Here is a 17,935-nt window from a genome sequence, read left to right as displayed (position 1 = left end):
CCAGACATTTAATGATCAAACACTTAAAGAGGACTTCTGAAGTACTCTTTCTTAATCTTTCCTTGTATTTAATCATTTTACGCCTCATACTATGATGCTATAGGTTCTGTTTAAGGACAGTGCAGAGAACTCAGGCACAGAAGGGTACATAATCTTCCTAGGTTCGTGCAGCTTCTAGTGGGATTTGAACCCAGGTGATCAGGCACCAGCACCCATGCTCTCAGTCCATACTGTGTTGCCTTCCTATGTTGCCCCATCTAAATAAACGTATTTGCCCATGCAGTCTGTCTAAGTGCACGGCAAACTGCAAGATCTTCCTAAAGCCCAACTTTGATTCAGGAGGCTCTGCTAAGCAGCTGGTGAATAATGGGATCAAAAGTTTGAACTGTGAGTAAGTTATCACTAATTTTCCTGTGCTCTTCTGCTAGCAACATGTCAGCCGCTCTCTTTGTTGTGAATGCATTTCCCAGAATCTGGCCTGATGGATACAAAAAGAAAATTTGATCCTCATTCAAGAAGATATGCACTTCACCCCCAGAAGTGGGTCAGAAAAATGGGCATCCTGCCATACCCCAAAGTGCACCCTACAAATGAGTCAATTGAAGGTACTTTGGAAATTAAGTCATTAAGTAGATTGAAGAATAATGATTGAAGTTTATTCGGTGTACTATATGTAAAGAAAAGTATAGAAATGCTAAGCCATATTCTTTTTTTTTTCCCATGTGTGAAAATTTAGATATACTAAGTCAGTAATTTGTGCTATGACCAGAGAAGTAAAGATGCATTTACAACTCAGGTTTGGTTTACATTTAATAGTAAACAAGTTCTTAGCTAATGTTTGGGTATTAGCTGATTGCTGAACATTAGCAGAAGTAGGTCTTTCCATGAAACAGTGCAGCCAGATTTTTTTTTTCAGATTATTTTTTTAATTAATAGATTTTAGTATTTAGGACAGTTTTAGATTAACATAGAAAATGAGCAGATAATAGAGAAAGTTCTCATATACTCCCATCCCCCACCCTAGTTTCTCCTATTATCAACATCTTACATTAGTGTGGTGTATCTGTTACTATTAATGAACCAGTATTGCTATATAATTATTAACTGAAGTCCATAGTTTACATTAAGGTTTACTCTTTGTGTTATATGTTTCTATAGTTTTTGACAAATGCATAATGTCTTTATTCACCACTACAGTGTCATACAGAATAGTTTCACTGTCCCTGTGTTTCAGCTATTAATCCCTCTCCCCTTTCCAATACTGTCTCTATATTTTTGCCTTTTCCAGAATAGTCGGAATCACAGAGCATGTAGATTTTTCAGACTGACTTCCTTCATTTTGTAATATACATTTAAGTTTCTTCCATGTTTTTCCACGGCTTGATAGCTCTTCTTCTCTTTTTAAAATTATTGAATAATAACTCATTGCGTGGTTGTATCAAAATTATTTAAAATAAAAAACCTATCCACCCATTGAAGGTATCTTGTTTTAGCAATCATGAATAAAGCTTCCATGAAATGTCCCATGCAGGTTTTTGTGTGCACATAATTTTTCAGCTTAATTGGATTAATACATAAGAGTGTGATTTCTGGAACATATAGTAAAAGCATGGTTTGCTTTGTAAGAATTTGGTAGAATTCACCAGTGAAATCATCGGGGCCTGGTGTTTTCTTATTTTGGGGAGATAACTCATTATTGATTTAATTTCTTTAGTAGAAATAGGTCTATTCAGATTATCTATTTCTCCTTGTGTGGGTTTTGGTAGTTTATGTCTTTCAAGGAATTAGTTCAGTTCATTTAAGCTGCCAAATTTGTGGGCATAGAGTTGTTCAAAATATTCCTTTGTTAACCTTTAAATGTCCGTAGGCTCAGTAATGATCACTCCCTCTTTCATTTCTCATATTTGTGTCTTCTTTTTTCTTTTTTTAAAAATTTTATGGCTAGCCCAGCTAGAGGTTCATGAATTTTATTGTTCTTTGCAAAGAGCCAGCTTTGGTTTCATTGATTTGATTTTTTGTTTTCAATTTCAGTGATTTTTGCAAGGTTTTTTATTATTTCTTTGCTCACTTTATATTATATTTCTTTGTCTAGCTTTCTAAGATGGAAGCTTAATGATTAATTTTATATCTTATTTTCCATTATGTTGCATTTAATTCTATAAATTTCCCTCTTAGGGCAGTGTTTCCATACATTTTGACAAACTGTATTTTGCATTTCATTTGGTTCAAAATATTTTACAATTTTCTCTTGAGACTTTTTTTTTGGGTGTGTCGGGTCTTCATTTCTGTGCGAGGGCTTTCTCTAGTTGCGGCGAGCGAGGGCCACTCTTCACGGCGGTGCGCGGGCCTCTCAGTGTTGCGGCCTCTCCTGTTGCAGAGCGCAGGCTCCAGACGCACAGGCTCAGTAGTTTGTGGCTTACGGTCCCAGTTGCTCCGCGGCATGTGGGATCCTCCCAGACCAGGGCTCGAACCCGTGTCCCCTGCATTGGCAGGCAGATTCTCAACCACTGCACCACCAGGGAAGCCCCTTGAGACTTTTTTTGACCCATGTTTTATTTAGAAGTGTATTGTTCAATCTACAAGTATTTGGGGATTTTCCTACTATATTTTTTGTTGTGATATCTAGTTTAATTGCATAATCAATTTCCTGACTTTGCCCATGCCTCCGTTCAGCTTTTTGAATATCTCAAGATAGTGTGTAGTAAATCTGCCATATTGTATTCCTTGAGGATGGTTTTTGTCGGGTTTTTTTTAGACAAATACTTTCTTGTTGGGCTTCCCTGGTGGCGCAGTGGTTGAGAGTCCGCCTGCCGATGCAGGGACACAGGTTCGTGCCCCGGTCCGGGAAGACCCACATGCCGCGGAGCGGCTAGGCCCGTGAGCCCTGGCCGCTGAGCCTGCGCGTCCAGAGCCTGTGCTCCGTTGCGGACCGCTCCCTTGCGGACCGCTCCGTTGCGGGAGAGGCCGCAACAGTGAGAGGCCCGCGTACTGCAAAAACAAAAAAAACCAAAAACGCTTTGTTTCTTTTTATGCCTTGTACTTTTTTTGTTGAATACTGGACATTTGAATCTTATAATATGGTATCTATGGAAATCTGATTCTTTCTCTTCTGCAGTGTTGGCTGTTTTGTGTGTGTGTGTTTTAATTGTTATAGGTTGTTTCTGTGCTGGAATCACTCTGTGGTATAAGCTTAAGGTTTTCTCAGGTCTTTTCTGAGGCTGTGTCTTTCTCTGGGAATGTGCAGTCACTTTCTAAATTCTCCCATACATACGATTACTTTTGAATATCCTAATCTTTAAATATCTGGCTTCCCCAAAAAGGGAAAGGAAAAAATGAAAGGAAAAAAAAAAAAAAAGATGCTTTCCCTTTAAATACCCTGGAAGCCACTCAGCTGGTGGGGTTTGAAACAATAGTGGCCTGCCTTTATGTCTGCACCTCCATTAAAGAAAGCAGTAATCCACAATCAGAACGCAGATCCTCAGCATTTAGAGTGCAAGGTTCTTATTGCCCATTGTAGCTCCCACAAGCTGATCTAGGAATGCTGGTATGGCTGCCTGCTGTGGGGGTTGTGTTGGAGGATGAACTCATTAGTAAACTCTCCCACAGTTGTCTGACTAGTATGAGTATGGACAGCCACTAACCAATGAATACACATAAATGGTACAGAACAGGAAGAGTGGAAGCAAAAATATCATCTATTATTTGTGGTCATTTTTAAATAGTAGGATATCAGTATTTTCAAAACTTCTATAACTGATTGTATTTATGACAAAATGTTAGTGAATGAATGTAATAGAATATTTTGTTTGGAATTAAATCCAGTCCCCCAATAAATGTTTGCTTTTCATCACTTGCAAAATTCTATACAACAGATGATAAATGTGGTAATAGCATATGTGATCCATGGAGGCTGAAATGGTTTTTGGAAGATGTTAAAAATGTAGCAGTAATTTAACTGGACTTCAAAATGGGCAGGATGAGTGATGGGACGCTGTCATGAATGATAGCATATAGTTTTGTAAATTGAATATTTCACAGTGATACAGGTTTCCTTCTGCTGAAAAGCCAAGGGCTGTGTCTTTCCCATCTTCTCTGCTCCTCTCCTTTGCCTTCCTTTGTCCACCAGGCAGGTGGCCCTGCGGCAGCTCTGTCCATGCTTGTTTACCAACCACATCCATGCAGCCTGTCTCCTTGCCCAAGTCAGCCAAACCTCCCTGAGGGCCTATTGGAGGAGCTCCCTCACGACAGAGCAGAGGAAGAAACCCTATCTAACACCAAGGTAGGGTTGCTTGATTTTGTCTGAGATCATTACATTGCTTTGTTCATTTATTTCACGTTCAATTGAATTCATGTATTAAAATCTGACAATGAAGATTATAGATGGTATATACAGTTTCCATGCTGGGGAGAGTGTCACTTAGGAGTCTTTTACCAACTGACACATGATTCAGGAGGGCATTCAAAGATGGTAGCGTCAATTACAGAACTGTGGTAGCAAGCATTTCCACCAGCAGCAATTTCTCCCCCTTGGACAAGAATTATGTAATTGCCAACTAAAATGGACTTTAGTGACATGTTCTCCAGGAAAAGCCGGTGCCTTTTGGCGTGAGGAGGTTTGGTCTGTTTTGCTTTGGTTTCCCTTGAGTCAACTGCTGTTTCCCATTTGGTTTTCTAGACTCACCAAGAGAACAAAAGAACTATGCAGGCAGTATACAGCATGATCTGACCCTCATAGCGTCGTCTTTTCTGTATTTGCAGTTGGCCTCAAGAACCAGTGAAAAGGGTACGTGTTTTTTTTTGTTGTTGTTTTTTAATTAATTAATTAATTAACTTTTGGCTGTGTTGGGTCTTTGTTGCTGCACGTGGGCTTTCTTTAGTTGGAGCAAGCAGGGGCTACTCTTTGTTGCTGTGTGCGGGCTTCTCATTGCGGTGGCTTCTCTTGTTGCGGAGCACAGGCTCTAGGCAAATGGGCTTCAGTAGTTGTGGGACGTGGGCTCAGTAATTCTGGCTCACGTGCTCTAGAGCGCAGGCTCAGTAGTTGTGGCACATGGGTTTAGTTGCTCTGCGGCATGTGGGATCTTCCCGGACCAGGGCTCGAACCCGTGTCCCCTGCATTGGCAGGCAGATTCTTAATCACTGTGCCACCAGGGAAGCCCAAGGGTACATATTTTAGAATCACTCACTTGCTGAGGAAAAATCTAGAAGGAAAGGGAGGTGGGGCTTTCTTGCTGGTTTTAGTCTAGAAAGTCACCCTATTTCCAGCTTCCTGGGATGAGGATTACGGGTATGGGGTAAGGACCGAGTTTCCAGGTAGAGAACTATGGCCATGGTCTGCAGCCCCTGGGAGGAGCTGTGTTCCCTTGAGGTGGTGTGGGTCAGTGCCCATGGGGCTTTAGGGTTGTCTGTGTGTGGGTCTGTGTGATGTGATTGTGATTGTGTAGGCAATACGTACGGTTAAAAATACGTGTTTCCCCAGTAGATATGTCCCACTTAACACATCACAATCACAAGCGTCACCTTTCTCAAAGAAAGTCCTAGCACCACTGGGCACTTTATGTACATTGTCTCATTCAGCCCTCCCCACAGCTGTGCCTGGGCATTGGTTTACTATCTCCACTCCCCTGGGAGAGAAACTGAGGTGCAGAGACGATTGACCCAAGCTCAGGAGCTCCTACGTGGAAGAGCCAGCGTGGGAGCCCGGGCATGTGGCTGGTGCCCTAGACCGCTAACCTGCACTTGTCACTCAGCCACGGGGTCGTTCATCTCAGGGCAGGAGCTTCGCAGCATCCGTGTACATCTACGGGGTCCCAGACACTGCCCACCATCAGGAGGTGTTCTCAGTGGGCACGGAGCCCAGGGCACTCTAGGTGCATTTAACAGCCGGCTTGGGCACAGTCCTGAGTGTGAACGCACATTAGGAGCCTGGCGCTCCTGGTCAGTGCACAGCTTCTGAGAGGTGTGAGGCTCCATGTAGACGATGCAGGTCGGCATCTGTCAGTGCTGGGGTCACTCCTCAGCCTCTGGCCCCAAGCATATAAGAATCAGGGGGGTATTTTAGTGTATTCAATAATATTATCACCACAAGCTCTGCAGGTGTCAGATGGTGTGAGCTTCATACCCTGGAACAGCGACAAATAAGAACTCAGTATATGGCTTTGTTATTAGCCTGGACCCTGCTTCTCATTTCTTTCCTGCTCCTCTCCTTTGCCTTCCTTCATCCACCAAGGAGGGTGGCCCTTAATGCCCAGTCCTTGCTTGTTAACCAGTCGCTGCCGTAGACTCTGGCCCTGGGTCCACATCAAGCAAACCTCCCTGAGTGATTCCTGAGCAGCATCACCAATGACTGACAGTCACTCTGCGTCCTTCCAGCTCTCCCCGAGGGCCTGGTGGAGGAGCTGCCCAGGGACAGGGCAGAGGAAGAGAGTCCATTTAATGCCAAGGTAAGCTCACCCTTCTTCATCTGAGATAGAAGTGCTGCTTTCTTGGTTTCTTTCTTTCTTTTTTAATTCGGTTGAATTCACTTATGAAAATCTGACCATGTGCATTAAAGGTGGGATTTATAGTTGCCTTGTCGGGGAGCGTTGAGTCTCTCCCCAGTGACCCCTGATTTAAGAAGCCATTCAGTAATGCAGCATCAGCTTATAGATCACGCAGGGACCTTTCTTCATCAGAAATGTTTCCTCAGGGGACTTCCCTGTGGTCTAGTGGTAAAGAATCTGCCTTCCAAAGCAGGGGACACAGGTTTGATCCCTGGTCCCCTGGTCAGGGAGCTAAGATCCCTCATGCCGTGGGGCAACTAAGCCTGTGTGCCACAACTACTGAGCTTGCACGCCTCAACTAGAAGAGCCTGCCTGCCACAGTGAAAAATCCCTCATGCCTCAGCAAAGATCCAGGGTGCAGCAACGAAGACCGGACACAGCCAAAAAAAAGAAAAAAAAAGATGTTTCCTCAGTGGATTAAGAATTTTGCAAGGGGCAGCCAATATGCACTTGAAAGATTCATGGTGCAGGAAAAGCTTGTGCCATTTTCACCAGTGTCTCCTATACTATCTTTTGGGACATTTGACTGGACAGTTTCCCATCTGTTTTTCTAAAGTCACCAATTGGATAAAAGGTCCATGTCAACAACACACAGCGTAATCTCATACTCATAGTGTTTTCTTTTCTGTAATTGCAGGTGGCCTCAGGGGTAACGGAAAATGGTACGTATTCTGGAATCAGTCATTTGCTTGGGGAAAAAATGCTGATGATAAGGAAGGTGGGCTTTGTTTGCTGGCTTTCATCTGGAGAGCCACCCTGATTCTGAATTCCTGCTGGGAACAAGGGCTGAGGGTGTGATGGAAGAAGCTGATTTCCCAGGCAAAGAACCAAGGCCGTCTTTCAAGAAGCAGTTTCATTGCCTTTAGGTGGTGACAGGTTGTGTGCACAGCAGTGGGCTGTTGTCCGTGTGATCTGGGCGGTGTGATTCTGAGTGTGCACGTGCGCATGTGTGTGTCTGTGTGTGTGTTTCCCGAGATTGCCTCCAGCAAGACAACTGCCAGTGTCAGCTTCTAAACGAAAAATCCCATCGCTACTGTTTCATGTGATTATATGTGTTTCAAAATGTATCAAATTGTACACTTAAAATGTGTGCAGTTCTTGTATGGCAGGAATACCTCAATAAGCTCAGGGGGAAAATCCCATCACCAGCTAGGCAAATGTTCATAGGGTTCCAAGTGGACAAAAGTGTGTTTCAGAATCACTGTGATTGAGTCAATAACAACTTCTATTAATAATTCTCACCTCTGTCGAGCCCTTTTTAGTGTCTTCAGGCAGTTTGATTGGTGGTGAATGAAAAGCAGCCATGATTGTCCTTATTTCACATAAGAGAAAACAGAGGCTGGAGAAGGTGGATGAATTATGGGGGGGTCGCACAGCCCATGGGTGGGGAACTGGGTGAGGCAGTCTGGAGCCTTTGATCCAGAGCCTCTGCACTTTCTCCCACACATCTGCTGCCTGGGAGAGACTGAAATTCTCCTTTGAGTTTGGCATCAATTATGATTTTAATCCTTGTTCCTAAGCCTCTTTGTGTGGGATGCTTGCTGGACCTGAGATGCAGTAACCCCAGCCCTTGATCCCTCAGATACTTTAGTATTAAATGGATATTTCCCCCAATGATGTTTCATTCCTGCTTCTTCCCTTCTTCCCCCAAACCTTTAGATTACAGGCGGTCTCAGCATTAAACTTCCCCCATCTCAGCTATGGTGCTGGGGCAGGGTTCCTTGCTTTTGCAGGAGCCCCGGGGGGAACCCACATGTCACTCCCGGTTCTGAAGGAATCTGAGAAGGGAGCCTCCAGGAAGAGATTCACCCCAACTTTCACCAACTGAGATCTCATATTTTGCTTCAGAAAATGTTGCCAGGAGTAGCAAGTGCCATTGTCATGTGGAAAATCAGAACCGTCACTAATGCCAGGCCTAGTTTCTGTGTTCTGGGCATGAAATACTGGACAGAGATCTCCTTCAGGGACCGAGCGTCAGGAGCTCCCTTCCTGGGAGGATGAAGGGGAGGTTATGCGTTGCGAGGTGGGGAAAGAGGAACTCAGCAGTGGGATAGGAACTTCACCACTCACGTCCCTGTCAAACCTGCCAGAGGAAATAGGGTCTGGGTTTCTTCCGAAGCCTTAACAAGTCAAGGGAGTTGTTTCAAGTCAATATAAAATGAGACAAAGTAGGGTTTGAGTTTCCTTTTGGATCATGAATCTTGTGTGGAATAGATTGTATTTTAATAGAATTTGATAGTCCTGTAGGCATCAGTATTTTTCCCTACAAAACAAAAAGATGAAACTGCTAGACTGAAAGATGTCACTGGTCAGATCAGCGGTGGAAAGGCTAGTAAACTACTCTGCAAGGAGCAAGCAGGGGACAGGTGGTCACATCTTCCCCCTCTTTGGATTCTAGAGCTGCACTGCCCAGTCTGGTAGCCACCAGCCAGATGTACCTGTTCATATTTAAATTAATTAAATTAAATCAAATTAAACATTTGTTCCTTCATCACACTAGACACGTTTCAAGTGCCCAAGAGCCCTATGTTCATACAAATGAACTTATTTACAAAACAGAAACAGACTCGAAGACTTAGAGAATGAACTTACCATTATGGGGAGAAGGGTGGGATGGAGGGATAGTTAGGGAATTTGGGATCAACATGCACACGCTGCTATATTTAAAACGGATAACCAGCAAGGACCTACCATATAGCACAGGGAAATCTGCTCAATGTTACGTGGCAGGCTGGATGGAAGGGGCGTCTGGGGGAGAATGGATACATGTATATGTATGGTTGAGCCACTTTGCTGTGCACCTGAAACTATCACAACATTGTTAGTCGGCTATACTCCACCATAAAATAAAAAGTTAAAAAAAAGTTTTTAAAAAAAGCTAGAGAGGGCTTCCCTGGTGGTGCAGTGGTTGCAGTAGTTAGGACAGATGCCTCACCTTGGAGCTTTAGCATCCTTGGGTTAAACTGTAGAACATTACTCAGGTGGGGCTCTCACCAGGTTCCTCAACTGACCATTTGTCTTGGTCTCATTCTTCTCAGCGACCACAAAGCAGAACGGGCACAATGAACGCTTCCAATGGGGCTTCCTCTGTGTTGAATTGATGCACCAGAGGCAGCAGACATATCTGCATTTTAGGTACGTAGGCTTTTCAAGATAACCTAGGCAGATGAGACATCTACTTTCTTCTTTAAAATGTTTAGCCATAGTCACTGTCTGTGGAAAAATGAGCAAGTTGTTAGAGTTTCCATGAGTTGCATGACCATTAGTGCTTGGGGCTCTATCCTTTTTACTTGTATAGATACATCAGGTTCCTAATATGTGCCATCCATTGTGCTAGGTAATGACATAAAATGTAAATATAAGTATAAATATAACTGACCTTTGCCCCAGAACTTCTGATATTTGGAGTGCTAGTTAGAATGAAAGACAATCCAGGGACTTCCCTGGTGGCACAGTAGTGAAGAATCCACCTGCCAATGAAGGGGACGCGGGTTGGAACCCTGGTCAGGGAAGGTCCCACATGCCCCGGAGCAACTAAGCCCATGCGCCACAACTACTGAGCCTGCTCTCTAGATCCTGTGAGCCACCTCTACTGAGCCAGCATGCCACAACTATAGAAGCCTGCGCGCCTAGAGCCCGTGCTCCGCAATGAGAGAAGCCACGGCAATGAGAGGCCCGCGCACTACAACCAAGAGTAGCCCCCGCTCTCCGCAACTAGAGAAAGCCTGCGTGCAGCAACGAAGACCCAACACAGCCAAAAATAAATAAATGAATTGATTTTTTAAAAAAAGTTAAGTGCATTGATGGAGAGATGCATTACATTAAAGAAAAAAAAAGGAAAGGAAAGAAAGACTCAATCCATCATTTAGCTTTGACTTGAGTTAGTGAATGGACTAGACATGGGATGTCCAGTACTGTAGCCGCCAACCACAGGTTGAAATTCGGCTTATTTGAACTGAGATGTGCTCTGAGTGTAAAAATGCACAATGGATTCTGAAGACGGAATAAGAAAAAGCAAATTTCAACTATCTCATTGAGATCTTTTAAACAATGTGTCGTCAGTGTAAATACCTGTTGAAGTGATAACGTTTTGCTGACTAAAATTATTTTGACTTGTTTCCTTTTATTTTATTTAATGTGGCTACTAGAAAATTTATAATTAGATATGTGGGTTACATTCTACTGGATATCCTGGTCTAGACTCAGAGATCCTCCAACTCCCGCCAGCTGGTCTGACTCGGCTGTGGCTCAGATCCCCAGCAGCAGGTGAGAGGTTGAATCAGTCAGTGGGGGAAACTCGATTCACCATGTGGTAGAGGACTCCATCCAGGATCTGATTAAGGAAAAAGAGAATCATCTCTCCAGCCTGGGTGTTGAAACCTAGTCCTGCCTACAGCTCCTGGAGCAGAGGGCCCAAGGGTCCCTAAGTGTACACACTAGGTCTGGGATTGAGCTGGCCTCGGCAACACTTACTGTATTAATAAGTTACTCCAGGGACTTCCCTGGCTGTCCAGTGGTTAGGACTCCGCACTTTCACTGCCAAGGGCACAGGTTCAATCCCTGTCTGGGGAACTAAGATCCACGAGCCATGCAGTGCGGCCGAAAAAAAAAAATTACTCCATTCCCCAAAATTTGGCTGTCATATTTGCCTTTTGTAGAAAACTGAGAGGTAAAAAAGAAATTATGTAAGATTAGACTCACCTCTCCTCTACTAGATTCTCCTTCTTAAAGTCACTTAAAGTGACTCAGTTCTGGAGTGAGAGTCACCTACAAGGGGCTTTTTTATATTGAAGCATCCTCTTCCCACCCTATTCACAACAGGCCTCACCTCTTTAATCTGATCGTATTTTGATTTATGATTTACTAATGACTAAGAGGTCACCACGAATGTTTTTATTCAACATTGAACCAAAATGAATTGCATTTTCAGAAATTTTGTATTTGAGTATTTATAAATCTCAAGAACATTGCCTATGGCCAACAATTATAATTTTTTCTTGGCTTTTAGATAAAATCAGACCTTTACATTTAATTTCATTAATATTAAATATTATTATTAAATTCAATAATATTACTATTAATATTTCATTAATATACACATGTATATATGTGCATATGTATGTATATTAGTAAAAAATTCATGCTTAATCTCTCTTCAGTGGTAGGTAAAACTCATTTTAATTTCACTAATATTTTCTTAAGACCTAAAACCCTCAGCTTTACTGATTAATATTCGCACCTCACTAATACCTGATTAAACTCTCACTGGCTTTACCTCAACTATTTAGAATATGTGGGTCCAGGTTGATGGACACACAACCTATTTACTAAGGAATCATGTAGTAAGAAGGGAAGGTGAGATGGGATTTGGCCGAGCTTAATTCCCATCCTATGAGATAGACTAGCCACTTTCATTTTATTGCCAATGAATAACTAGAAAGAAGAAATCTGTTATTACTGTCATCGTGTTTTACTGCACAGTGAAATTTCAAAATGTAGGTGGATCAAAAATCATGACTCATTTTCGATGTTTTTGAGATTCAAAATATGGAAAGGTCCTAAATTGTACGTTTAAAAAATATCCTTGCTACCGAACCCTCAATGAAATCTGAGAGTTTGTTGTTGTTTTTAAACATTTTCCCACAGGGACTTCCCTCGTGGTCCAATGGGTGAGACTACATGGTCCAATGGGTGAGACTACATGCTCCCAATTCAGGGGGCCCAGGTTTGATCCCTGGTGGGGGAACTAGATCCCGCGTGCATGCCGCAACTAAGACGCCTTCGTGCCTCAACTGAAGATCCCACGTGCCGCAGCTAAGACCCGGTGCAGCAAAAATGAATAAGTATAAAACTTTTTTTCCCACATATTTTGGCTTTTTCCCTTCAAATATAAAAAGCCTGGAGAGGCTTTAGTTCTTGAGTGACAGTTGCAGACATATTTAACATTTGATTAATGAGGTAACCATAAAAGGCTCCAGCCATCTCCCAGCTACCCGCTAGGTGGCGCTATGTCGAAGTCTATGAAAGGATTTGTCTCTTCCGTGCTCTGATCCAGGTTTCCTGCCTCCTAGATTCTACTTTCTGAAATGCTCACCAGAAAGCAAGGACCCATCTGAACCTGTGACGGCTCAGTTTTGTAGACACTTCTGTCTCTTGATAAATAGGATATCCTGACAATCTGCTCCTCGCAAGATTATTAAAAATTACAGCAGTTTAGGGCTTCCCTGGTGGCGCAGTGGTTGGGAGTCCACCTGCCGATGCAGGGAACACGGGTTCGTGCCCTGGTCCGAGAAGATCCCGCATGCGGCTAGGCCCGTGAGCCATGGCCGCTGAGCCTGCGCGTCCGGAGCCTGTGCTCCGCGGCGGGAGAGGCCACAGCAGTGGGAGGGCCACGTACCGTAAAAAAAAAAAAAAAAAAAAATTACAGCAGTTTAAATTCGTAGGTAAATGTTCAGCCTTCCTTCTTCCTGGAGACCTTTCACCCTGAGTGACATGGCAAAACTCCGCCGCACCCAATGCCTGGATCAGCTGTTCCTTCTTCTAGGAACCGTTCCTTTTGTCCCAAGACAAAATATTGCTTTATATTGCTCTCCCACGATAATTTATAAACATTTCTAGTAGAATATGTTACCATTTTTATTTGGATTGGTATGGTCTTAAAAATTCTTTAATGAGACAAACTTAGTAGAAACTGAGTGTGTGGTCTTGATTTTGGATATGAAATACGAAGATATCCAGCAAAAAGTAGACAACAAACAATTACCGTTGGATTGACAGACAGTTGTATGTAATAATTTGAAATCAATCTGACTTACTTTATATTTTCTCCTGATTTTCATCCTCCCCACACTCTCCTGGCCCTCTAGGTGTCATTTAAAGCAATAAAAGAACTCAGCTGGCCTCATACTGCCAGACCCTGAGTAAGGAACCCAGGTTAGCCAGAACAGACTTCTGACTTACAGAACTGTGTGATAATAAATGACTATTGTGAAAGAGAAAAACAAATATTGTATATTAACGCATATATGTGGAATCTAGAAAAATGGCTCTGATGAACCGGTTTGTAGGGCAGAAATAGAGACACAGATGTAGAGAACAAACGTATGGACACCAAGGGGGAAGCGGGAGGGGGGGTGGGGGGATGGTGGTGGTGGTGCTGGGATGAACTGGGAGACTGGGATTGGCATATATACACTAATATGTATAAAATAGATAGCTAATAGGAACCTGCTGTATAAAAGATAAATAAATAATCTATAAAAATTGGCTATTGTTTTAAGCTGAAAAAAAATTTGTGAATTAATAATGTAATTTTATTCATTGATTAAATGAGTGGTATTTATCTACTCACATTTATTTTATAACCCAGACAGACGTACTGTATGTTACTTTGTCCATTGTTTAATTCATCAAAGACGCCTAGAGAAGACAAGGCTTGTTTTCAAAGCTTGACCATGGTGTAAAAAATTAATAAAGGGAAACCTCAATTACATAGAGCTGGGAGACCAGAGGGGGAGCTGTCTTGCCCTGTGACCATAGCAGAGCCCAATAGGAAGAAGAAAGACTCCTCTTCTTTCCTGGCAAGACTCAGCCAGTGAAAAGCCATGAACTCTTGACTAGAGCCCTCCCAACTTCTTTGTCCCCTCTATAAAAGCATTCTCCTTCCCTTGCCGCTTGGGGGTAGTCTATTTGTTTCAAGTCAACACTTTCAGAATATATAAATGCCAAGGTTTTCTGATTTAGAAAGTACCCGTTTTGGCCAATTAGTTTCTATTTATTGTCTCCTCTGATCCTCATTTTAAAAAATCTGATTATTTTTTGCTAAAGACGAGTTTATCTTTAAAACACATGTGGGGTTTCTTTGTACCTAGAGATTTTACCGTGGGATGGACTTTTAAAAATTGCAATAATAAACAAGTGCAGAGTTTTAAAAAATCATGAAACTGTAGCAAGCAAACTTGACTGTACATCATACAAAGAGTAAAATGAAGGAAACTGATATGAGTTGTGGTACAACAATGAGAAGGGGAAATATTAAGATTATATATGAATTATTTGTGATTTCCTGAGAAGTAAAGCCCACACTTATCATTATTCTTGTGTATCTTCAAACATTTCCAAACTTCAAATGAACAAAAGAAAGCAAGTACAAAACACATAAAATGCCAACATTGAGAAACAGTGGTTACATTTGACTTTTACGTTCATTCTACCATATATATTTCCCAGTCTCTGTTGGAGAGTAGGAGCCTAACTTTGATGGGTACAAAATAGCACACAGAGATGTCCTAATCACAGAGAAAAACAATTGCAAACTCAGGAATAACTCAATGCTCTGGAAGCACCCCATAGATCAACCCCACCTCAGCACTGAGAAACTCTCCTGCCTTTTGTTTCAGTGAAGCTGAGCCCAGACTGAGTCCTGACCTTTCTCCCTTATTACTGTAGTCTTCAATATCATCTTCCTTCCCTATTTAACTTATTTGGGTGCAATTTTTTAGATTAATTAATTAACTTATTTATTTTTGGCTGCACTGAGTCTTCATTGCTGTGCCTGGGCTTTCTCTAGTTGTGGAGAGCAGGGGCTACTCTTCCTTGCAGTACGCAGGCTTCTCACCACAGTGGCTTCTATCCTTGCAGAGCACAGGCTTCTAGGGACGTGGACTTCAGCAGTTGGGAGATGCGGGCTCTGTAGTTGTGGCGCACAGGCTTAGTTGCTCTGCGGCATGTGGGATCTTCCCGGACCAGGGCTTGAACCCGTGTCCCCTGCACTAGCAGGCAGATTCTTAACCACTGAGCCACCAGGGAAGTCCTTGGGTGCAATTTTTGCTTTGACGAATGTAAAATGTATTACAGAATTCTTAGAGCAATATAGATTTCCTTACCCTTTGTTCTTTATGTTATAGTTGTCATATTAATACCTCAGCATGAATTGAACTTCACCTTCTGAGATTGTGGTATAATTTTTTCCTTCAAAATTCATACTTATAGTAAAAGAATTTAAGAGGAGAAAACTAAGCTATCTCATTTATCCAGATGCTACCCCTTCTGTGCCTCTTTCTTTCTTCCTGAAGATGTTCCAACTTTAGGAACTCTTGTGTCACTTCACTTCAGCCTGAAGAAGTTCTTTTCCCATCATTTTATATCTAGCTACCTGATAATTAACTCTTTTGTCTTCTTTCATCTTCATCAGCCTTTGTTTTATTTTCATTTTTGTTTTGCCTTCAATCTTTAAGGGTATCTTGGCTACATCAGTATTCTGAGTTGATAGTTCTTTTCTTTCAGTAGTTTATTTATTTATTTAATTTTTTTTGTGGTACGCAGACCTCTCACTGTTGTGGCCTCTCCCGTTGCGGAGCACAGGCTCCGGACGCGCAGGCTCAGGGGCCATGGCTCGCGGGCCTAGCCGCTCCGCGGCATGTGGGATCTTCCCGGACTGGGGCACGAACCCGTGTCCCCTGCGTCGGCAGGCGGACTCTCAACCACTGCGCCATCAGGGAAGCCCTGAATAACTTTTATATTGCCTTGAAGCTCATTATCTGTCATTATAAACATAGGACAAATGTTTGGAATCTCACTTTATTGTTGACTTTGGTTTGCGAAATTGCCACTGCTCTTTAAACTGTTATAATATAGGACTGTTTAAGGACCAGGCACTACCAAACTTAGAAAATATGGAGACTTTCAGAATTTATGTAATTAAAAATATGATTCTTTCCGTTTGGGGTTAGCCAGTTGGAAAGTTTAAGTTGAAACGTGTCATGATTGAGGGGTGTTTTTTTTTCCCCCAAATGATATTTAAGACAACAAACACCCTCCACCCCACCACTTCCTCAGCTAACACCTGGTCTCTCTCCTCCCTTTCACGACAAAGTTCTTGTAAGTGTTATCTACACTCCTGGTCTCCATCCTCCTCACCCAACTTACTCTTCAACCCCGCACCTAAGATCTGGCTTCTTCTCCCAGCTGTCCCTTACATTTCACCCGCAATGATCACCAGTAGCCTCTTGAGTGCCTCTCAGACCTATATTCCTGAACTTATCGGAAGCATTAGGCAATGTGGACAACTTTTTTAAGCTCTCTGGCTTAAGCAGCTACCCTTCTAGACCTCCCCACTTCCCACTCCTCCTTGTATCTTCCTCCCTTTGTTAATAGTACCCTCCATCCATTACCCAGGTACCCAAGCCGGAGAGCTGATAGCCATCCTGTCTTTTCCCTCACCTCATACCTATAGTCACCAACTCCTGTTCACCCTTCCCCCAAGGTAGACCTAGAATCCCATCCCTTCTCCAGCTCAGTCCGGGTCACCTTCCCTCTCACCTGGATCACTGTACAGTGTCCTGACACCTCTCCCTACATATCTACCCCTGCCCCCTGCAATCCATCCTCCCCACAGAAGCAGCCAGACCAGTCTTTCCAGAATGGTCATTTCACCTCTGGTCGCTCCTCTGATTTGCCACCTGCCCTCAGGACAAAGTCAGCGCAGATTCACCTGATATGTGACCCAGTGGATCACTTTCTCTTTCCTAGAACAATGTTTCCACTTGGCTATCAAAACACATGCCTGATTTTTCTTCCACCTCCCTGGCTACTCCTTCTCAGTCTTGTTTGCCGGATGCTTGCCTCTCCCCAATCACTTAATACTATTAAGTGCTTCAGGGCCCAGTCGTTGGTCCTTTTCTTGTCTTGCTCTATACTCACTCCCTTGGTGATCTCATCCAGCCTCATGGCTTTAAATATGTCTATGCTGGTCATTTGTATCTCAACCCCAGACTTCGTCCCTGAAATCCAGACTCAAATATGCAACCCCCTAGCCAACTTGGATCTCACTAGACACTCAAGTTTGCTTCCAAAGCTGAGCTCCCGACCTTCATGCTACACTGTGCCCTGGCCCAGTCTTCCCCTTCTCAGTTAAGGACAATTCCATCCTTCCAGTTGCTAAGGCCAAAAACCTTAGAGTGGTCCTTGACTCTAACTGTTCTCTCACATCACACTCTATCCATTAGCAAGACCTGTTTATACTCAAAATATAGCCAGTGAAATGATATGAGGTCTGGGATTCACTTCCAAATAATACAGGAGGGGAGATGTGGATGGAGATATCATTGAAACAAGATTCTCTGTAGGTCAGGACTTCCCTGGTGGTCCAGTGGTTAGGACTCTGTGCTTCTACTGCAGGGGGCATGGGTTCAATCCCTGGTTGGGGAACTAAGATCCCGCGTGCTGGGCGGCCAATAAAAATAAAAATGGGCAGAAGACCTGAATAAACATTTAAAAAACTGTCTACAGGTTGATAATTGTTGAAGATGGGGGATGGTACGTGGAGGTTCATTGTATTATTCTACTTTTGTTCACGTTTGAACTTTTCCATAATAAGAAGATTGAATCATACCACT

The 17,935-nt window shown here is 42.9% G+C and overlaps 2 long non-coding RNA genes across 2 annotated transcripts; both read left to right on the top strand.

Annotated features, from left to right (window-relative positions):
- The first annotated feature begins 409 nt into the window (after positions 1-409).
- LOC112397365 (uncharacterized) lies at positions 410-4,771 on the top strand. Its single transcript, XR_003002788.1, has 3 exons — positions 410-605; positions 4,127-4,279; positions 4,676-4,771. It is a non-coding gene; the product is annotated as an uncharacterized LOC112397365 (long non-coding RNA).
- Positions 4,772-6,309: 1,538 nt separating this feature from the next.
- Positions 6,310-12,255, top strand: LOC112397366 (uncharacterized). The gene is made up of 4 exons (XR_003002789.1): positions 6,310-6,440; positions 7,177-7,201; positions 9,578-9,674; positions 12,186-12,255. It is a non-coding gene; the product is annotated as an uncharacterized LOC112397366 (long non-coding RNA).
- Positions 12,256-17,935: the final 5,680 nt, after the last annotated feature.

This window comes from Neophocaena asiaeorientalis, unplaced genomic scaffold (assembly GCF_003031525.2).
Source record: "Neophocaena asiaeorientalis asiaeorientalis breed wild unplaced genomic scaffold, Neophocaena_asiaeorientalis_V1.1 scaffold648, whole genome shotgun sequence".
Lineage (NCBI taxonomy): Eukaryota > Metazoa > Chordata > Mammalia > Artiodactyla > Phocoenidae > Neophocaena > Neophocaena asiaeorientalis.
The sequence above is the reverse complement of the archived record's forward strand: the minus strand, read 5'-3'. Positions and strand labels throughout refer to the sequence as shown.